The sequence below is a fragment of the Ovis aries genome, chromosome 19, assembly GCF_016772045.2.
Source record: "Ovis aries strain OAR_USU_Benz2616 breed Rambouillet chromosome 19, ARS-UI_Ramb_v3.0, whole genome shotgun sequence".
Classification (NCBI taxonomy): Eukaryota; Metazoa; Chordata; class Mammalia; order Artiodactyla; family Bovidae; genus Ovis; species Ovis aries.
In genome coordinates, this window is record NC_056072.1 from 18,667,994 (window position 1) to 18,691,490 (window position 23,497).

The 23,497-nt window shown below is 40.8% G+C and overlaps 1 protein-coding gene across 3 annotated transcripts in view; it reads right to left on the reverse strand.

The window, feature by feature from the left end:
* GRM7 (glutamate metabotropic receptor 7) overlaps window positions 1-23,497 on the reverse strand; it is a 942,724-nt gene that overhangs the window by 95,399 nt on the left and 823,828 nt on the right. The gene's annotated exons all lie outside the window — the stretch shown is intronic.

The window sequence follows — 23,497 nt, forward strand, 5'->3', positions numbered from 1 at the left end:
TTCGTTTTCTGAATGTTGAGCTTTCAGCCAACTTTTTCACTTTCCTCTTTCACTTTCATCAAGAGGCTTTTTAGTTCCTCTTCACTTTCTGCCATAAGGGTGGTGTCATCTGCATATCTGAGGTTACTGATAATTCTCCCAGCAATCTTGATTCCAGCTTGTGCTTCATCCAGCCTAGTGATTCTCATGATGTACTCTGCATAAAACTTAAATAAGCAGGGTGACAATATACAGCCTTGACATACTCCTTTCCCTATTTGGAGCCAGTTTGTTCTTCCATGTCCAGTTCTAACTGTTGCTTCCTGACCTCCATACAGATTTCTCAAGAGGCAGGTCAGGTGGTCTGGTATTCCTATCTCTTTAAGAATTTTCCCCCGTTTGTTGTGATCTACACCGTCAAGGGCTTTGGCATATGTGAAAATTCATCCCCAATACACTTAAAACTTAGTGTATTTCACTTTGGTGTGTGTGTTTATGTGTGTATAATCATTCATTTGAAAACAGTGCTATAGCAGTTCAAAGGCAGGAGAAGTGGTAAACTTGCAAAGACTTAGGAGGCAGTGACACTGAGATGGGCCAGAAAAGGAATAGCATTTAATAAGATCACTTCCAGGGGATGACGCAGAGAACCAGTGCAGGGAGTGTCCATGGAAGGCTCACAGTTCAGTGAGTCTTGTGAGCACAGGGCGGTTGTTAAAGTAATATTTGCAATAGACTTGTAGGAGTTGTCTGTCAGGTCAACAGAGTGCCATTACCTCTTTGTGGGCAGCGGAGAGATGTGACTCTATCCATGCTTGGGCATGATGAGTCAGGCCCCAGTGTGTCCCACGGCTGGGAGGAGGGTGAGGAGGTTGATAAAAATGACTGAAGAGGCTGCTAGAGTTTCTGAATAAGCAAAGGTTGGTGCTGCACCTGTTCAATGAAAGCTAACCGCACGGAGAGAAGGAACAAGTATAATATGCTGGCATAGGGGCTGTCTCTGAATTGTCTGGTTGTGGGAGGTCAGGGAGACAGGTCAAAGGTTTTACAAGTCGCTGGAAGGAGGCATCAGCAAATGAGTAACACAGGAAGAAAAAGAGGTCAGAGAGGAACTGTTGGGCATCTTACGTAAGAGAAAAGCCAGGGCTGGTGAATAATTACATAAAAAAAAAAGATGGATAATTCTCATTGAATATTGTTAGTTTCAGGCATTCAATAGTGACTGGATAGCTGTGTGCCCTGTGAAAGGCTCACCACAGTAAGTCTAACTGACATCAGTCACTACAGGTTGTTGTGTTTTTTCCCCTTATGAATAGAACTTCTAGAATGGACTCTCTCAGCAACTTTCCGCTATGTACTTCAGTATTAGTATGTTTTGAATACACTAGTATGTTTTGAATACACGGTCAGTAGTCAGCAAAGTCGAGCAGCTCAGACAAGAGGCTCCTAGGAGTTTCTGCCACATATTTTGCTCTCTTGTTCCTTGGAATTCTTTGGGCTTAAATTCCTTGACTGAGCCCTTGGATACAACTGATCTAAGAAGCAAATATAGCTGCATCTGTTGTTTCAACATTGTCTTTCTGTGCTGCGTTCCTTCTGATATCCTGAGGACTCAGCCTTAAAACTCTTCTGAGTGATACGAATGTTCCACCAAAGATCACCCCCTGAAACGGGCCTCCACCTTGATGATGAGACCAGTCCCAACTCAGTGATAATGGTATGACGATCTCAAAAACTTGAGACACCCAAACACCAGATTCATCCTTCACCAGAAAAAAAAAGGGCCTCACTGCCTGGGAGGCCTCACTGTTTTGAGGGTGCGGGGTGGTTGTGTGGGAGGAACCTCAAGAATCAAGGCCACTGATCTTTATCATCGTCGAGTTGTGATCTAGGAGAATCTTTCCATCTGGGCTTTAGCTTCCTCTTCTGACGGGCTTCCCTGGTGGCTCAGAGGTTAAAGCATCTGCCAGGAATGCAGGAGACCTGGGTTCGATTCCTGAGTTGGGCAGATCCCCTGGAGAAAGAAATGGCAACCCACTCCAGTACTCTTGCCTGGACAATCCCATGGCGGGAGGAGCCTGGTAGGCTACAGTCCATGGGATTGCAAAGAGTCAGACATGACTGAGCGACTTCACTTTCACTTTCCCTTTCTGACAGAGATAACAATGTCCACTTTAAGGAGTTATTTTGAGTATCATCTAATTAGTGTCAAAATGCATTATAAACCCCAAATCATGGGAGAAGACTGAACACTTGCTATCCTGTTTCATCGTGACCAAGCCCTTGTATTTTGTGGTGCTGCTACTTCCTGTATCACTGAGTGGGTTCCCAGGACGAGGCAGGTTAGTCTTTTGCCAAGATGAAATTTGTGAACCTGGAGCTTGACCTCACCTTCCACCGAAAGGGCCTTAGTAGAGTGAAGAAGTGTGGAGATGAGTGGGAGAGAAGTAGATAACTGTTGAACTCATAATCAGATACGCTTTTGGGGTGGGGGTTTCTTTCTCTTGGCTGCTTATACTGTGGCTGAGTTCTTAGAGATTTGCCCGGGAGGAGTCATCGGGCTTTGCTCAGGGGGACATTGCTGTGAGGGGCAAACACAGCTCTTCAAGTCTGATAGAGTTGATGTCAGAGTTGTCAGATCAGGTTCTGTGAATAGAGACTCCCCTGAAAGCAGCTCCCAGGGGAGAAGCTGCTCAGAAACCCAGCCTGTCGGCCTGTGCCTTTGAGTGTCACTGCTGGCTTTGTAGGAGCTGTTTGCTGTCACCAGGACATCAGGTTCCATGCTGCAGTGACAGGGCAACACTGCTGTTCAGGCTGGCCACCCCTGTCCCCTCAGCAAGTGGGCCCCTGAGGGCGTCCCCCACCCCCTTAGGTGGATTTGTGTCAATGGACTTCCAGTCATGCTTGAAAAGCCAAGACAAAACCATGCCAGAGACAATTTCCGGGAACTGAGTTCTGTCTTTGTTGGTTTTCTTTGGAATTTGAGAGAGGCATCATATCTAACTAATTTGCTTTTTTATTAAAGTATACGGATCTATGGGGCTTCCCTGGTAGCTAAGCTAGTAAAGAATCCACCTGCAGGGCAGGAGACTCGGTTCCATTCCTGGGTCGCGAAGATACACTGGAGAAGGGATAGGCCACCCAGTCCAGTATTCTTGGGCTTCCCTGGGGGCTCAGCTGGTAAAGAATCTGCCTGCAATGCAGGAGATCTGGGTTTGATCCCTGCGTTGGAAAGATCCCCTGGAAAAGGGAAAGGGTAGCCACTCCAGTACTCTGGCCTAGAGAATTCCACGGACTGTATAGTCCATGGGGTCGCAAAGAATCGGACACGACTGAGTTACTTTCACTTTCACTGGAATATGGCTGACTTAAAATGCTGCTGTAGCTTCAGGTGTACAGCTCAGGGAATCAGTTATACATATATCCATTCTTTTGCAGATTGTCTTCCTATATAGGTTATTACAGAATATTGAGTAGAGTTCCCTGTGCTATCCAGTAGGTGCTTAATAGTTATCTATTTTATCGGGAGTGGTGTGTATATGTTAATCCCAATCTCCTAATTTAGCCTTCCCACAAGTTTTCCCCTTTGGTGACCATAAGTTTGATTTTGAGATCTGTGAGTCTGTTTGGTAAATAAATTCATTTGTATCATTTTTATTAGATTCCAATTCAGTTCAGTTCAGTTCAGTAGCTCAGTCATGTGCGACTCTTTGTGACCCCATGAATCATAGCACACCAGGCCTCCCTGTCTATCACCAGTTCCCGGAGTTCACCCAAATTCATGTCCATCAAGTCGGTGATGCTATCCAGCCATCTCATCCTCTGTTGTCCCTTTTTCCTCCTGCCCCCAATCCCTCCCAGCATCAGGGTCTTTTTTTCAATGAGTCAACTCTTCTCATGAGGTAACCAAAGTATTGGAGTTTCAGCCTCAGCATCAGTCCTACCAATGAACACCCAGGACTGATATCCTTTAGGATGAACTGGTTGGATCTCCTTGCAGTCCCAGGGACTCTCAAGAGTCTTCTCCAACACCACAGTTCAAAAGCATCAATTCTTCGGTGCTCAGCTTTCTTCACTGTCCAACTCTCACATCCATACATGACCACTGGAAAAACCATAGCCTTGACTAGATAGAACTTTGTTGGCAAAGTAATGTCTCTGCTCTTTTCTTAAAAAATTAAATTTATTTATTTTAATTGGAGGCTAATTACTTCACAATATTAATATGCTACCTAGGTTGGTCATAACTTTCCTTCCAAGGAGTAAGCGTCTTTCAATTTCATGGCTGCAATCACCATCTGCAGTGATTTTGGAGCCTCAATAAATAAAGTCTGACACTGTTTCCACTGTTGCCCCATCTATTTCCCATGAAATGATGGGACCAGATGCCATGATCTTCGTTTTCTGAATGTTGAGCTTTCAGCCAACTTTTTCACTCTCCTCTTTCACTTTCATCAAGAGGCTTTTAGTTCCTCTTCACTTTCTGCCATAAGGGTGGTGTCATCTGCATATCTGAGGTTATTGATATTTCTCCTGGCAATCTTGATTTCAGCTTTTGTTTCTCCCAGTCCAGCGTTTCTCATGATGTACTCTGCATATAAGTTAAATAAGCAGGGTAACAATATACAGTCTTGACGTACTCCTTTTCCTATTTGGAACCAGTCTGTTGTTCCATGTCCAGTTCTAACTGTTGCCTCCTGACCTGCATATAGGCAGGTCAGGTGGTCTGGTATTCCCTTCTCTTTCAGAATTTTCCATAGTTTCTTGTGATCCACACAGTCAAAGGCTTTGGCATGGGTGGTATCATATCTCAGTTCCCTTAGTATGACCATTTTTCAGTCCATCCATGTTGCTGTAAATAGGATTATTTCATTCTTCTTTATGACAGAGTGATAATTTCATGGTATACATGCACCACATCTTCTTCATCCTTCGAATGGACACTTGAGCTATTTCCATGTGCTGGATATTGCGAATAGTGCTGCAGGGAACAGTGGGGTGCCTGCGTCATTTTGAATTATGCTTTTCTCTGGACGTATGCCCAGGAGTGGGACTGCTGCATCATAGAGTAGTTCTAGTTTTAGTTTTTTAAGTAATCTCCATAATGTTCTCCATAGTGACTGTACTAATTTACATTTCCACCAACAGTGTAGAAGGGTTCCCCTTTTCCCACACCCTCTCCAGCATTTATTGTTTGTAGACTTTTTTATGCTTCATATTTCATTTAATGCTCTTCTGACCTTTTCTTTATACCATATAAATTTTAATCTCAAATCTACTTTTTCAGATGATTTTCAAAATTAATTGGAGTATAATTGCTTTACAATATTGTGATGGTTTCTGTCATACATCAGCATGAATCAGCTATAGGTATACTTATGTCCCCTCCCTCGTGAACCTCCCACCTCCGACCCCATCCTACCACTCTTGGTCGTCACAGAGCACAAGGTCACACACTCTGCATCATACAAAAAATTCCCACTGGAATTTTCCACTGTGTCCACAAGTCTGTTCTCTCTGTTTACATCTCTACTGCTGCCCTGCAAAAAGGTTCCTCAGAACCATTTTCCTAAATTCCATATACCTGCATTAATATGGATATAATATGGATAGCTTATAGCTATCCTTATAGCCCAGTTGGTAAAGAATCCACCTGCAATGCAGGAGACCACAGTTCAACCTCTGGGTTGGGAAGATCCCCTGCAGAAGGGATAGGCTACCCACTCCAGTACTCTGGCCTGGAAAATTCCATGGACTATACAGTCGCAAAGAGCCAGACACAACTGATTGACTTTTACTTCACTCCATGCATTAATATACAATACTTGCTTTTTTTATTTACTTCACTCTGTCTAACAGGCTGTAGCTTCATCCACCCCACTAGAGCCAATTCACATTGGTTTCTTTTTATGGCTGAATGGTAATGCCATTGTATATATGCACCGCAGCCTCTTCAGTCATCTGCCAGTGCATGTCTAGGTTCCATCCTAGCTTTACTGTAATAGCGCTGCAGTGAACACTGGGTCTTGTTGAATGACGGTTTTCTCAGGGTATACGCACAGAACTGGGATTGCTGGGTCATATGGTAGTTTTATTTCTAGTTTCTCAAGGACCCTCAATACTGCTCTCCATAGCAGCCATGTCAGTTTACATTCTTACCAACAGTGCCAGAGGGTTCCCTTTTCTCCACATCCTCTCTAGCACTCATTGTTTGTAGACTTTTTTTTTTTACAAATTATTTTAATTGGAGGATAATTACTGTACAATATCATGATGGTTTTTGCCATACAAAAATGAATCAGCCACAGGTATACATGTGTCCCGCCCCCACCCTGAAACCCCCTCCCACCTCCTTCCCCACCCTATCCCTCTGGGTTGTCTTTTTGATGATGGCCGTTCTGACCAGTGTGAAATGATACCTCATTGTAGTTTCTATTTGCATTTCTCAAGTAATTAGTGAGGTTGAACATCTTTTCGTGTGCTTCTTGGCCATCTGTTTGTCTTCTCTGGAGAAATGTCTGTTTAGATATTCTGCCCAGTTTCTGACTGGGTTGTTTGTTTTTTGATATTGAGCTGCATGCGCTGTTTGCATATTCTAGAGATTAATCCCTTGTCAATTGCATCATTTAAAAAGATTTTGTCTCATTCTGTGGGTTGTCTTTTCATATTGTTTATGGTTTTCTTTGCTATGCAAAAGCTTTTAAGTTTAATTAGATTTCATTTATTTTTGCTTTCAATTACTGGAGGAGGTGGATCCAAAAATATATTATTGCAATTTATGTCAGAGAATGTTCAGCCTGTGTTTTCCTCTAAGCATTACATCCTTACATTTAAGTCTTAATGCATTGTAAGTCTTAATGCATTTAAGTCTTAATGCATTGTAAGTTCATTTTTGTGTATGTATACCACATCTTCTTTATCCATTCATCTGCTTCTGGACATCTGGGTTGAGTCCATGTATTGACTATCATATATAATGCTGCTATAAACATCTCCTGGTGTTGTTCAGTCACTAAATCATGTCCGATTCTCTGTGACCCCAAGGACTACAGCACGCCAGGCTTCCCTGCCCTTCACTATTGCCTGGAGTTTGATCAAACTCACTTCCATTGAGTTGGTGATGCCATCCAACCATCTCATCCTCTGTTGTCCCCTTCTCCCCCTGCGTCCCCTTCTCCCCCTGCCCTCAATCTTTCCTAGCATCAGAGTCTTTTCCAGTGAGTCAGCTCTTTGCACCAGGTAGCCATGACTATTGGAGCTTCAGCTTTAGCATTAGTACTTCCAATGAATATTCAGGGTTGATTTCCTTTAGGATTGACTGGTTTGCACTCCTTGCTTCCCAAGGGACTCTCAAGAGTCTTCTCCAACACTACAGTTTGAAAGCATCAATTCTTTGATGCTCAGCCTTCTTTAGGGTCCAACTTTCATATCCATACATGACTACTGGACAATCCATAGCTTTGACTACACAGACTTTTGCTGTCAAAGCAATGTCTCTGCTTTTTAATATGCTATTTGTGTTTGTCATAACTTTTCTTCCAAGGAGCAAGTGTCTTTTAATTTCAGGGCTGCAGCCACCATCTGAAGTGATTTTAGAGCCCAAGAAAAGAAACTCTGTCACTACTTCCACTTTTCCATTTCTGTTTGCCATGAAGGCAGGGACTGGATGCCATGATCTTAGTTTTTAGAATGTTGAGTTCTAAGCCAGCTGTTTCACTCTCCTGTTTTACCTTCAGAGAGGGCAATGGCAACCCACTCCAGTACTCTTGCCTGGAAAATCCCATGGACAGAGGAGCCTGGTAGGCTGCAGTCCATGGCGTCACGACTTCACTTTCACTTTTCACTTTCATGCATTGGAGAAGGAAATGGCAACCCATTCCAGTGTTCTTGCCTAGAGATTCCAAGGGACAGGGGAGCCTGGTGGGCTGCTGTCTATGGGGTCACACAGAGTCGGACACAACTGAGGAGACTTAGCAGCAGCAGCAGCTTTTACCTTCATCAAGACGCTATGAACTTTGGGGTACATGAATCTTCTTGAATTAGTGTTTTATTTCCAGATATATACCCAGGAGTGGAGTTGCTGGAACATACGGTAGCTGTATGTTTAGTTTTTGAGGAACTCCATACTGTCTTCTATAGCGGCTGCACCAATTTACATTCCCACTAACTTTGTACAGAGGTTCCCTTTTCCCAACCCACATTTTGCTCACATTTGTTAAAGTTTTTGATGATGGCCATTCTGACAGATGTGAGGTGATATCTCATGGCTCCTTGTTTTGCTCTGTTTGCATTTCTCTAGCAATTAGTGATGCTGAGCATCTTTTCATGTGCCTGCTATGCATCTGTGTGTCTACTTTTGAAAAATGTCTTTCCACATCTTCCGCCCATTTTAAACAACAACAAAACTTTTTAAATGATTATTTTTGAGTTTTTTTAATATTAACAAAGTTATATGAGCTGTTTATATATATTTGTTTATATATTTTGGATATTAATCGCTTGTTGGACATGCCATTTTCAAATATTTTCTCCCATTCTGTAGGCTATCTTTTCATGTTTTGAATGGTTTCCTTTGCTGTGCAAAACTTTTATTTTTTTAAAATATAAATTTATTTATTTTAATTGGAGGCTAATTACTTTACAATATTGTATTGGTTTTGCCATGCATCAACATGAATTTGCCATGAGTGTACATGTGTTCCCCATCCTGAATCCCCCTCCCACCTCCTTCCCCATACCATCCCTCTGGGTCATCCCAGTGTACCAGCCCCGAGCATCCTATATCATACATCAAACCTGGACTGGCCATTCATTTAACATATGATATTATACATGTTTCAATGCCATTCTCCCAAATCATCCTACCCTCGCCCTCTCCCACAGAGTCCAAAAGACTGTTCTATACATCTGCATCTCTTTTGCTGTCTCACATACAGGGTTATCATTACCATCTTTCTAAATTCCATATTATATGCGTTAGTATACTGTATTGGTGTTTTTCTTTCTGGCTTACTTCACTCTGTATAATAGGCTCCAGTTTCATCCATCTCATTAGAACTGATTCAAATGTATTCTTTTTAATGGCTGAGTAATACTCCATTGTGTATATGTACCACAGCTTTCTTATCCATTCATCTGCTGATGGACATCTAGGTTGCTTCCATGTCCTGGCTATTATAAACACTGCTATGATGAACATTAGGGTACATGTGTCTCTTTCAATTCTGGTTTCCTCAGTGTGTATGCCCAGAAGTGGGATTGCTGGGTCATATGGCAGTTTTCTTTCCAGCTTTTTAAGGAATCTCCACACTGTTCTCCATAGTGGCTGTACTAGTTTGCATTCCCACCAACAGTGTAAGAGGGTTCCCTTTTCTCCACACCCTATCCAGCATTTACTGCTTGTAGACTTTTGGATCGCAGCCATTCTGACTGGCGTGAAATGGTACCTCATTGTGGTTTTGATTTGCAATTCTCTGATAATGAGTGATGTTGAACATCTTTTCATGTGTTTGTTAGCCATCTGTATGTCTTCTTTGGAGAAATGTCTGTTCAGTTCTTTGGCCCATTTTTTTAATTGGGTCATTTATTTTTCTGGAATTGAGCTGCAGGAGTTGCTTGTATATTTTTGAGATTAATTCTTTGTCAGTTGCTTCATTTGCTATTATTTTCTCCCATTCTGAAGGCTGTCTTTTCACCTTGCTTATAGTTTCCTTTGTTGTGCAGAAACTTTTAATTTTAATTAGGTCCCATCTGTTTATTTTTGCTTTCTTTTATTTCCAATATTCTGGGAGGTGGGTCACAGAGGATCCTGATGTGATTTATGTCGGAGAGTGTTTTGCCTATGTTCTCCTCTAGGAGTTTTATAGTTTCTGGTCTTACATTTAGATCTTTAATCCATTTTGAGTTTATTTTTGTGTATGGTGTTAGAAAGTGTTCTAGTTTCATTCTTTTACAAGTGGTTGACCAGTTTTCCCAGCACCACTTGTTAAAGAGATTGTCTTCTCTCCATTGTATATTCTTGCCTCCTTTGTCAAAGATAAGGTGTCCATAACTGTGTGGGTTTATCTCTGGGCTTTCTATTTTGTTCCATTGATCTACATTTCTGTCTTTTTGCCAGTACCATACTGTCTTGATGACTGTGGCTTTGTAGTAGAGCCTGAAGTCAGACAGGTTGATTCCTCCAGTTCCATTCTTCTTTCTCAAGATTGCTTTTGGCTATTTGAGGTTTTTTGTATTTCCATACAAATTGTGAAATTATTTGTTCTAGCTCTGTGGAAAATACCATTGGTAGCTTGATAGGGATTGCACTGAATCTATAGATTGCTTTGGGTAGTATGCTCATTTTCACTATATTGATTCTTCCAATCCATGAACATGGTATATTTCTCCATCTATTAGTGTCCTCTTTGATTTCTTTCACCAGTGTCTTATAGTTTTCTATATTTAGGTCTTTAGTTTCTTTAGGTAGATATATTCCTAAGCATTTTACTCTTTTCATTGCAAAGGTGGATAGAATTGTTTCCTTAATTTCTCTTTCTATTTTCTCATTATTAATGTATAGGAATGCAAGGGATTTCTGTGTGTTGATTTTATATCCTGAAACTTTACTATATTCATTGATTAGTAATTTTCTGATGGAGTCTTTAGGGTTTTCTATGTAGAGGATCTTGTCATCTGCAAACAGTGAGAGTTTTACTTCTTCTTTTAGAATTTGGATTCTTTTTATTTCTTTTTCTGCTCTGATTGCTATGGCAAAAACTTCCAAAACTACATTCAATAGTAGTGGTGAAAGGGGGCACCCTTGTCTTGTTCCTGACTTGAGGGGAAATGCTTTCAATTTTCACCGTTGAGGATAATGTTTGCTGTGGGTTTGTCATATATAGCTTTTATTATGTTGAGGCATGTTCTTTCTATTCCTGCTTCCTGGAGAGTTTTTATCATAAATGGATGTTGAATTTCGTCAAAGGCTTTTTCTGTATCTATTGAGATAATAATATGGCTTTTATTTTTCAATTTGTTAATGTGGTGTATTACATTGACTGGGTCCCATTTCTTTATTTTTGCTTTTATTTCTTAGCTTTAGGAGACATCCAAAACGTATTGGTACAGTTTGTCAAAAGAGTGGTCTGCCTATGTTCTGTTCCATGAATTTCATGGTTTTAGTTCTTTCATTTAGGTTTCTGATAAATTTTGAAGTAATTTTTGTAGATGGTGTGAGAAAATGCTCGCCTGGTTGTTCTGTATGGAACTGTCCAGCTTTGTAACCACCACTTAATTACTGGAGAGACTGTTTTTTCTCCCATGTATAGTCTTGCCTCCTTTGTTGTAGATTAATTGACCATAAGTGTGTGGGCTTATTTCTAGACTATGACTTTTGTGTGTGTCAGTATGGTTGTTTTGGTTACTATAGTAATGTTGCATAATTTGAAATCTGGGAGGGTCATGCCTCCAGCTTTGTTCTTTTTTCTCAATAGTTTTTTTTTTTTTTTTTTGGTATTTTGTGGGTATTTCGAGTTCTATATGATTTTAGGATTATTTGTTCTTGATCTGTGGGAAATGTCTTGGGTATTTTGATAGGGATCACATTAACTATCTAGATAACTTTGCATAGTGTATCCATTGTTAACATAATTCTTCTAATCTAAGAGCATGATTTAACTTTCCATTTCTTTCTATCATTTTCAATTTCCTTTCTCAATGTTAACATACTTTTCAAAGTATAGGTCTTTCCCCCTCCTTGGTTAAGTTTATTCCTGGTATTTTATTATAATGTGATTTTAACTTGAATTTTATTTTTACTTTCTTGTTCTGACAGTTTGTTATTAATGTATAGAAAAGCAACAAAGTTCTGTATAGTAATCATGTATCTTGCCCCTTTGCTAAATTCATTTATTATTTCTGATAGTTTGCTATGGGAAACTTTAGGAGTTTCTGTGTATAATAACATGTCACCTTCTTTTCTTGTCTGATTGCTGGGGCTAAGACTCTCAATATGATGTTAAATAGAAGTAGCAAAAGTGTACATCCTTGTCTTAATTCTGAGTTTAAAGGAAGAGCATTCAGCTTTTTCACTGTTGAATATGATGTTAGCTGTGGGTCTGCCATAAATGGCTTTTACATAGGCATGTACCCTCTATGTCAATTTTAATAAGGTTTTATCATGAATGGATGTTGAATTTTGTCAAATGCTTTCACTGAGTCTATTGAGATGATAATGTGGTGCATTGCATTCATTGATTTGAACCACTTGATTTTGAAACGCCCTACACCCCTGGAATACATCCCAGTTGATTCAGGTATTTGACTCTTTTATGTATTATTGAATTTAGTTTGCTAATATTTAGGACTTTTGCATATGTATTCATCAGAGATTTGGCCTGTAATTTTTTTGGTAGGATCTTTGTGTGGTTTTGATGTCAGTGTAATGGTGGCCTCATAGAATGAATTTGGAAGTATTCTAGCCTATTTAAATTTCTGGATTTGTTTGAGAAGGATAGGTGTTAATTCCTTTTTCATATGTTTAGTAGAATTACCCTGTGAAGCTATCAACTCCTATACTTTTATTTTCTGGGAAGTGTGTATGTGTGTGTCTACACCAAATTCAAGTTTGTTACTTGTGATCGGTATGTTCCAATTGTCCAGTGCTACTTCAGTCTCAGCAGGTGGTATATTTCTAGAAATCTGTCCATTTCTTCTAGGTTGTCCAATTTGTTGGCTGTCTTCTAGGCTGTTTGGCATATAACTATAGTATTCTTTTAACATTTTTTGTAACTCTGTAGTATCAGTTACTTCTCTCCTTTTATTTCTTAATTTGTATTTTGGAGCCTCTCTCTTTTCTTCTTGGTGAGCCTGGCTACAGTTTGATCACCTTTAGTTATCTTTTTACTATACCGGCTCTTGGTTTCTTTGCTCTGTACTATTATTTCCTTCTGATGACTTTAGGATTTTTATGCTCTTCTTTTTCAGATTCCTCTAGGTGGTAGGTTAAATTGTTTGAGATTCTTCTTGTTTCTTGAAGAAGGGCTCTACTGCTATACACTTTCCTCTTAGAATTGCTTTGCTGCATCCCACAGATTTCAGACTGTTGTATTTCCATTTTTCTTGAGGTATTTTCTCACTTCCTTATTGATTTCTTCATTGACCCATTGGGTTTTTAGTAGCACATTGTTTAGTCTTTTCTTATTTGTTCTCTTTCCATTTTTTCTTTATGTAATTGAATTTTACTTTCATATTACTGTGGTTAGAAAAACTGCTTACTATAATTTCTGTCACCTTAAGTTGTTAAGGCTTATTTTGGCCTAGCATGTGATATATCTTAGAGAATGTTCCCTGTGCACTTGAAACCAATGTGTATTGTGCTTTTTTTGGATCGATTTTTTTTTTAATAGCTTGTGGTGCCTGGCACTTTAAAGTTGCTATTCTCAGAGAAAGCTACTCAACAAAGGAAACCAGACATTCCTTGACCAAATGGCTGGTGGTGTTTGATAATTTTTTTAAAATCAAGACATTTTCTAATATATCCCTTTTAGGAGATTAGGTCTTCTTGTTTTTTTTTTTGGGGGGGGGGTGCAGATACTTTATTCATAATCTGTGTAGCCCCTTTACACATGGATTTCTGCTAACCATTCTTTTGTAGTAGCTATTTGAAAAACAAGGGATCAAAAATTTGGTGTGCCTCAATTCATCTGGAATATTGTGCTGTGACCATCAACTTAAAGACTGTTTCCATATCAAGGCAAAGGAGCATTTCAGAGTAAGTTCTTTGAGGAAATTATTTTATCTTCTAGAAAACATTGGTTTTAGGAAAAAAACACTACAATATTGTAAAGTAATTAGCCTCCAATTAAAATAATTAATTTTAAAAAGGCACCCAGAATCTATCTTGAATGCCGAGGGTCTACTGCATACTTTTTAAAGGCAAAGCTCCTTAAGACCATTTATAAAAACCTTCATGGTCTATCTTTCCAGTTGATTACTTTGATATATAGACAAGCAGATGTCTACTTATCATTTTGACTGAGACCTGACCCTTGAAATTGTTCTATCATTTCTCATGGCATTTTTCTCAAGCAATTGTTTATGTAACTTTTAGAGTAAATGTGTGTTAATTTGCTATACATTTAGAGTGTGTTTATTGCGCCCAAGCACCATTGGGCTATAAGGAAAACAAAGATAAATATGACAGAGACCTTGGCTTCATGTAGTTGAAGTACAGTGACAAAAAAATGTAACCCCTGCATCACTGCCATCTCATCATGATTGAGAAAAAGTCTAGGAACTGGGGAGTGGGGCAAGAAAAGATGATACTAAATAAGTGAGGCTCAAGTTAAATACTGAAGGATGGATAGGAATTAGCCAAGTGGACGCGATAAGGAAGGGCATTTCATGCATCAAGATGAAAAACATATAGTTAAAATTTTCTGGTTGTGATAGTATAGTATATATTCCAGAGAATGCGATGGCACCCCACTCCAGTACTCTTGTCTGGAAAATCCCATGGATGGAGGAGCCTGGTAGGCTGCAGCCCACAGGGTCACTAAGAGTCAGACACGAGTGAGTGACTTCACTTTCCCTTTTCACTTTAATGCATTGGAGAAGGAAATGGCAACCTACTCCAGTGTTCTTGCCTGGAGAATCCCAGGGACAGCGAAGCCTGGTGGGCTGCCGTCTATGGGGTTGCACAGAGTCAGACATGACTGAAGTGATTTAGCAGTATATATTCAGAATGATAAAGTTGTCAGATGTACTTGTGTGGCAGAGTGAGTTAGTTCATACATATCTGTAGCATCACTGGCCTTGGATCAGGACACTGTTAGAGGATTCTTCTGGGCCTTAGATCAGCATGAACAACTCCCAACAAGGATCTGAGTAATTATCTTCTAAAGATGCTCCATTGAAAGGCAGCAAGGAAATCTATAGGTTTCAGCTGAGAAATAAGGAATCTCTTCTTAATCACTAATGACAGTATCATCTAGAAGAGTTAACTGAAGATGCCATTTCATTAAAGTGTGACAGCCCCGTGTCTCAAAGTTCTTGATGAAACAGACACAAGCAGTTCTGTTCTGCTTGACTCCAGCCAGTTTTCTTTAGTAATTTCAGAGGCTGAATCTATGTATATCTGCTGAAGTCATTTCTCAGGATTTCCAAGTCCCATTCCTCGTTGCAAGTTATTTTAGGATTTACAAATTCCTGGCTTCTTCCTTTCACTTATATTCCAAGAAACTATCTATAGCTGGGCTGTCCTATACAGTAGCCACTACACAGATGTGCTGTTTAAGCTTTAAAATTCAGTATTTGATTCCATCAGTCACATTCTAAGTGCTCAACAGGCATCTGAATCTATGGCTACCATACTGGACAATTCTTTTGTAGAAAATTTCCATCTTCATGCTTGCATGCTCAGTTGCTCAGCTGTGTCTAGCCCTTTGCAACCCCATGGACTGTAGCTTACCAGGCTCCTCCAGGCAAGAATACTGAAGTAGGTTGCAATTTCCTTCTTCAGGGAATCTTCCACACAGGCATCGAACCCATGTCTCCTGCATTGGCAGGCAGATTCTTTACCACTGAGCCACCTGGGAATCCCACGTACCCATATCATAAGTGAAGTATGATCTCTTTAAGAGATCATCTATACTGATTTTTGTGGCTAGTATATTCAAAGCCTGGACAATTCACCAATTATCTTGCCAGATGGCAGCTGGGGAGTACAACATTGGATCCCAACAATTCTCACCCTTCATGAAAATGTGACAGTATGGTTTAATAGCATATTCTTTCACTCTGCAATGGAAAGAAAGACTGGACTGTCAATATTTTCTTTGCTGTTGTTGAGGACATAGGTTCCCAACTGATCTAGGGATGAATATGTTGATATGTGACAATTTAGTAGATTATAAGCAGTTGTTGGTGAAAGAAAAGTTTTGATCAACCACCTGGTGTAGAATAAGATTAAACAGTTCTGAGCTGAAACCTAATGTTTTCTTAAGATTACTATTACATTATTGACCAAGTCACCCAAATGTCGCTTTACATTCAAAGGGAAACAGACCTCTGAGTATGATACCATATATGCTAAACACAATGTTGGAGTTTCCAATATATGATTTTATTCCAGCTGAAATGAAGTTTACAAGGCTTTTTGAACACTAAATTAACAGCAGCATCTTTGTGAATGAAAAGGAAGCATAAGATGAACTGGGATATTTTTTCTTAGGCTACTGGCAATATCTATTGTTAGACATATACCCCAAGGTCAAGGAGGAGGACATAACTAATTAAGAAAGAGCCCTATTTATTGAGGTGTAATTGAGTTGGTGAGAATGAGCTGTAATGAAAGAAGAAAAAAAAAAAATGAAGAAGAAAAGGTCAGCCCGAAAGGGTCTTGTTGGTAAACCATGGGGATCCATAGAAAGAAAGAAATAATGATGCCTTGCAGGGAAAAGCACATCAAGCATCATTTTGGAAATTTTTGTTAGCATTTTCTTCTTTTTTTTAACTTTATTTTACTTTACAGTACTGTATTGGTTTTGCCATATATCAACATGAATTCACCACGGGTGTACACGTGTTCCCAATCCTGAACCCCCCTCCCACCTCCCTCCTCATACCATCCCTCTGGGTCATCCCAGGGCAGCAGCCCCAAGCATCCTGTATCCTGCATAGAACCTAGACTGGCGATTCATTTCTTATATGATATTATACATGTTTCAATGCCATTCTCCCAAATCATCCCACCCTGTCCCTCTCCCACAGAGTCCAAAAGACTGTTCTATACATCTGTGTCTCTTTTGCTGTCTCGCATACAGGGTTATCGTTACCATCTTTCTAAATTCCATTTTCTAATAGGCTACTGTGCTTAGACAGAATGGAACTAGTTCTGTCTTGCTTTCAGAAACTCAGTAGTGGAGAATCAGAAGGGGCTTCAGTATCTAGGGCACCAGCAATTCTGGTTTTATCCTTCCCTCCCCCTAAGCACTAACTTGACAGGTCTTCAGGCCCAGTTTATGTTTCTCTCTCACCCGTTTTCCTAATTTGCAGATATACATATATGTCTAATTAATTTTTATTTGAGTATAGTTGATTTACAATGTTGTGTTAGTTTCAGGCCTTATGAAAAGTGAATGAGATACACATACCTCTATTTATATACTCAATCTCTTTCAGAGTCCCTTCTTATATAGGTTACTTAGTAGAGTCCCCTGTGCTATACAGTAGGTCCTTGTTAGTTGTCTAATTTTAAACTGATTTTCTTGGAGTATAGTTGCTTTGCAATGATGTGTTAGCTTCTGCTGTACAGCAAAGTGAATCAGCTTGTGTGTATACATATATCCCCGTGGGATTTCCTTCCCATTTACGTCACCATGGAGCACAGAACAGATGTCCCGGCGGTATACAATCGACTCTATTTTGTGCATAGTCAGTGGTGTACATATGTCAATCAGTCCCCCAGCCCATCCCACTCCCACTCATTCCCCCCCTTGGTATCCATACATTTGTTCTCTCTGTCTCTATCTCTTTTTGCAAATAAGATCATCTGTACCATTTTCCTAGGTTCTACATATATGCATTAACATATGATAGTTGTTTTTCTCTTTCTTTTTCACTCTGTACAACAGACTCTAGGTCCATCGACATCTCTACAAATGACCCAATTCCGTCTCTTTTTATGGCTGAGTATTATTCCACTGTATCTTATACCATATCTTCTGTATTTATGCATCTGTAGATGGGCATTTAGGTTATTTCCATGTCCTGGCTGTTGTATTTAAGTAGTTCTGTGATAGGCATTGGGGCATATGTGTCTTTTTGAATTACGGTTTTCTAAGAGTTGGTAACTAGTAGTGGGATTTCTGGGCATATGGCAGTTCTATTTTTAGTTTTTTAAAGGAAACTCCATACTGCACTCCATAGTGGCTGTATCAATTTACATTCCCACCCACAGGGGAAATGCAAATTTCTCCACACACCGTCTCAACTATTTATCGTCTGTAGATTTTTTAAATGATGGTCATTCTGACTGGAGTGAGGTGATGTCTCATTGTAGTTTTGATTTGCATTTCTCTAGTATTTAGTGATGTTCAGCATCTTTTCATGGAGAAGGAAATGGCAACCCACTCCAGTGTTCTTGCCTGGAGAATCCCAGGGACAGGGGAGCCTGGTGGGCTGCCGTCTATGGGGCTGCACAGAGTCGGACACGACTGAAGTGACTTAGCAGCAGCAGCATCTTTTCATGTGTTAGTTGGCCATCTGCATGTCTTTGGAGAAATGTCTATTTATGTCTTCCACCCATTTTTTGATTGGGTTCTTTGTTTTTTGGATATTGAGGTACATGAGCTATTTGTCTATTTTGGAGATTAATCCTGAGGGTTGTCTTTCCATCGTGTTTATGGTTTTCTTGGCTGTGCAGAAACTTTTAAGTTTAATTAGGTCTCTTTTGTTTAGTTTTGTTTTGATTTTCATTAGGTAGGTCAAGAAATATCCTGCTGCCCCTTATGTAAAAGTGTTCTGCCTATATTTTCCTCTAAGAGTTTTATAGTGCCTGCCCTTACATTTAGGTCTCTTCTCCATTTTGAGTTTGTTTTCGTGTATGGCCTTAGGGACTGTTCTACATTCATTCTCTTATAAGTAGCTGTTCAGTTTCCCCAGCACCACATAGTGAAGAGACTGTCTTTTCTCCATTGTATGTTCTTGCCTCCTTTGTCATAGATTAGGTGACCAAAGGTATGTGGGTTCATCTCTGCAGCAGTGTATTATAATGGTTATTATATTAAGATACTGACTCTGAAAGAAACTTCTTAATTTTCAGTCCTGGTTCACTATGTAGCTTTGGACACATGACTAAATCTTTTGAAGTCATCAGTTTCCTCTTCTATAAAATGATATCTACTCCATCAGGTTCTTAGGAGTATTCAATGAATAAGAGCATAATTATGAATATTCTTAGGCACACAGTAAGTGCAGTATTTGTATATGTCAACAGTAGTACAGTGTCCTCATCAGGAAAGCCTGGCAGTACTTTTACACTCAAATTCACATTGAATCCTGGTGATCATTATGTATACGTGTGTGCCTCCTGCACTTTTGCACTGGTCTGGACCATTCTAGACATCGATGCCCATCTTACCCCAGGATCTGGCAAGTAGCCCCTTCAGAGTAGCCATCAGTCCAGATTTGTGGATGAATGACTGCTTGGTTCTACCTTCCCCGGATGATCCGTCAGGACACTGTTCAGTTTTGATTCTGTTTCTGTCAAAGTATAATCCCCTTTTCTACGTGTGGGTGTAATTAGGTTCATTCTGTAAAACTCAAGACTGGGCATCAATGGTATAAATGATATTAAGAAGCCAGACTGTTCCACTGCAGGGTTTTCTTGCGCGCGCGCGTGCGTGCGTCTATATCTTACTCTGTAGTCTCTTTAAAAAAAGTTTAAAATGTGTTACATGCAAACTTCCATGATTAAGTCCAGGTTGAGGAAGTGAAAGATGGTGGTCAATAGAGCAGATGAATTTGAGAAATATGTAGGAAATGCAATATTCACATGTAAGAAATTGTTTAAAAAACAAAACAAAACAAAACCAGTCCCATTAAGCTCCACACTTAACTGTGTTAGTTTTAGCCCTCCCAGAAACAGAATTTTGTACCAGAGAATAGGGCATGTCTGGACCAGCACTAGTTAGGTCAGCTGCCAGATAGACCCCTGCCATCCCCTAAAGGAGAGCAACCTCGCAATAGCTGGCCTACTTTTCTGCCTAGTATAACATCTTTGTTCTTGCTCCTTTCTGCCTTCAGAAGTCTTTCATTTTCTACAGCTCCTACAGCTCCTTGGAGATCCTTTTATCTTCCAGACTAGATACTTACTGCCTGATTCATGAATTATTGACTAAAGCCAATAAGATCTGTAAAGTTTAGATAGTTGAATTTTGTTTACAGTTTGATGGCGGTGGTTGAATCTGAAGACGACTACCAACGGCTCTGCAGACAATGGGAGACACAGACGTCTGTCCCCATGAACCCTTCAACTTTGCTGGCTTCTCATCATTCCCAAGTGCACTGTGTGAGTTCCCCTCAGGTCTGAGCTCCTTATGTAACTGGCCTTCCAGTCCTGGGTCAGTCTGGACAGGCTGTAGCAGAGAGCTAGTCCTCAGCCCTTGTCAGTCCACAGTCACTTCAGTTCCCAGTTATACTTGGGAGCCGCTGTTGGTGCACACCTCAGGCCTTCTCTTGGCCAGTCCCCAGGACCACCTCACTGGTGACTGCTGGTATCCACACTTGCATTTCCTCAGCTACTACTGGATTTTGTTAATGTGTACCTCCAGGAAGGGCATAATAGTCCTACTGCTAATGGGAAACTTAGAAGGCAAAGCTGCAAAACCAGTGGGCATGGATTGAGCACTAAAAAGCCATCAGAGTGCTTGCCACCCAACTCGGACTCCCATCCTAGGGTCAGGTGTTCACAGGATGACTTAGAGTGACGACACGCCACCCTAACTTCAAAAAGACTTTCGTGCCACCAGGTACACTTTATTTATCCCCGCTGCCTTCCCCTCTTTGCGGCCACACATTCATTCTCTATGTCTGTCTCTCATTTCTCTTTTTCAAGTTTCAGACGGTAAAGAATCCACCTGCAATGCAGGAATGTGTGTGTGTGGGCGTCTCCATGGACTGTAACCCACCGGGCTCCTCTGCCCATGGGATTCTGCAGGCAAAAACACTGGGGTAAGTTGCCATTCCCTTCTCCAGGAAGCCTTCCTGACCCAGGGATCGGACCTGTCTCCCACATTGCAGGCAGATTCTTTACCATCTGAGTCACTAGGGAAGCCCCCACACACATCGTTTTCTACATTCCACACACATGTGTTAATATACAATATTTGTTTCAATATTTGACTTACTTCACTCTGTGACAGAATCTAGGTCCATCCATCTCTCTACAGGTGATCTAATTTGTTCTTTTTATGACTAATACTCCATTGTATATATGAACCACATCTTCTTTATCCTTTCTTCTGCTGATGAACATTTAAAACATCACACCCTTTACAATCCCAAACACAGGAGCATTAATTGGGTATTAATTTGGCTCTAGAAGAACCCAGGCTTAGGCAAAGAAGTGAGATCCACCCATTTCAAATAATTGAGTGCACCCGCTTTGGGCACAAAGGCTTATTATTTTATGTCTGAGAACTGAGGTCCTAGAAGTTGTGAGTATCTACAGAGATGGTAAAATCTCCCTGACACAACGTAGAATTACAGTGGCCATGTTGATGAATGTTCTGGGTCAACACCACCATTCATTTAAGTGCTCTTGAAAGCAAAGACTCCCAAATCAGGCAGGATGGGATTGCAGAGGTCTCCAGAAGACTAGTGAGAAATTAAAGACACAAGGGGTACCTAGAACAAAGGGCGGTAAGGCTAACGTGACTCCTGCTCTCCTCTCTAGGCTCCTTACCTGAGCATTCACAATCTGCTCATCTTCCACCTGAACTGACTTTCCACTCTGAAGAGGCTACAAGACTGAAACCAAAGTCCTCCAAATAAGTGGCCACAGAGACATCCTCACATCAACCCTGGAAGGAAGGTCCCTTCAAGGGGTGATGGGACTCTGAGGGATTCTCAAGTAAACTGCTACCAATTGCACCTTTAAAAAGCTAATGCAAAACTAACATTAGTGGACAATCTTGTAAAATTCTGGTAGATATTGGGGCTACACTCTCTGCTTTAAACCTCAGGCAGCTGGAGCTACAGATAGGAACCTAGAGAGACTGACAGGAGCTGAGCATCCTTACCAGGGTCCTCTCTCCTGAATGTGTGCAGTGGCCAGGTGAGGGAGCAAGGAGAAATTTCACCTGTCCCTTTCTCTCTAAGTCTTGGTTATCACATCTATCTACACAAACATACAGATGCAAACCAAGATCTTAGTAGATTTCGTTGTACAATTTTAGCCACGAGGTAGGTGTGATACTGTAAAATGCATTAGTTTAGAAAAGAACAGTTGGATACTAATCTTCCATCTTGTTTGTCTAATTTCCTGTCCTGAGAACTTGACAACTGTCAGGTTGGAGGCCTGGAAGTAAGATCAGACAAATATGGGTTGTGCTCCATTTTTGGTCGGGGCCTACTCATCATTGCCAGCCCTCAGGGGAACTCAGCCTTGCTTTCCTTTGGTTATCTATGGGAGTGGCTCTGAAACCAAAGTTCTGGACCCTGGTGGGCTTCCCAGGTGGCGCTAGAGGTAAAGAACCCGCCTGGCAATGCAGGAGACATAACAGACATGGGTTCGATCCCTGGGTCAAGAAGATCCCCTGGAGAAGGAAATGGCAACCCACTCTAGTATTCTTGCCTGGAGAAGCCCATGGACAGAGGAACTTGGCAGGCTACAGTCTATGGGGTTGCAAAGAGTCAGACATGACTGAAGTGACTTAGTACACAGCGCTAGATCTTGGGAGGGTGGTGTCTTCTGAACCCTTCTGGGAGACACCTCTCATGTCCTGGGGGTTGGTTCAGTACTGCCAGGGATGCCTACTATTTGTCCCAGCTGAAACCTGACAAACGTATTTGAAAGGTTTCTTTTTTTAGGCAGCTTCTTTGCCAGAAGTTGCCCAAATTGGAAGCTGGTATCAGAGTTAGTATTCTTGCCTGGAGAATCCCCATGGACAGAGGAGCCTGGCGGGCTGCAGTCCATGCGGGTCACAGAGAGTCGGACACGACTGAGTGACTAAACGTTTACACACACACCAGAGTCAGAGGAAAATGCTTTTAAGGCTGTCTCCCCTGAGCCAAAATGAACCTAAGTACCTAGAGGGAAAGAAATCATTCCCAAAACGAGCAGCTCTAAGTCTAGAATACAAGTGGGTTTTTTTTTGTTTGTTTGTTTGTTTGTTTGCTTTGTTTTTTCATCTTAGTAGAAGGTCTTCTCCAGGATACCAAAAGGTGATTTGGAGATAACATGGGTGGGTGGGTGGGTCAGCCTAGGATGTCATTCAGGCTGCAACCCCCAGTCTATGAGGAATTAAAAATGACTGTTCTTAAGTCTTTACAACAACAGAAATGCAGTTCTAAAAGCAATTCAAGGGCCACCCATCCTTCTTACCAATCTCCAAACCTCCCCTAGCCATGGGGTCGCCCAGAGCCAGAAGGCCTGCAGACATTGTAAAAGATCTGGACTTAGGAGGCAGGCCTTCTCGGGGGGACTTGCATCCTTTCCCTGCGCCTTCTGAGATGCAGGTACTTTACCTGGTCTTCTCTAGGAAGGAAGATGATTCTCAACAGAAAGGAAAAACAACAACAACAACAAAACTCAAAGAAGAAATAATGGTGAAAGAATAGCTATTTGAAACCTAGGCCTGTTAGAAAATCTGATTAGTGAAAAGGCTTTACCGTCTGAGTACATAACCTTACTTTATTCCAGCTGCCAAATCCAGAATTTGTATCTAATTGTTCTTTTATAAACTAGTGACTTTTGAATGATCATACCTGCCTCATGGCTAAAATTGTAAAACAAAATCTATTAAGATTTCTG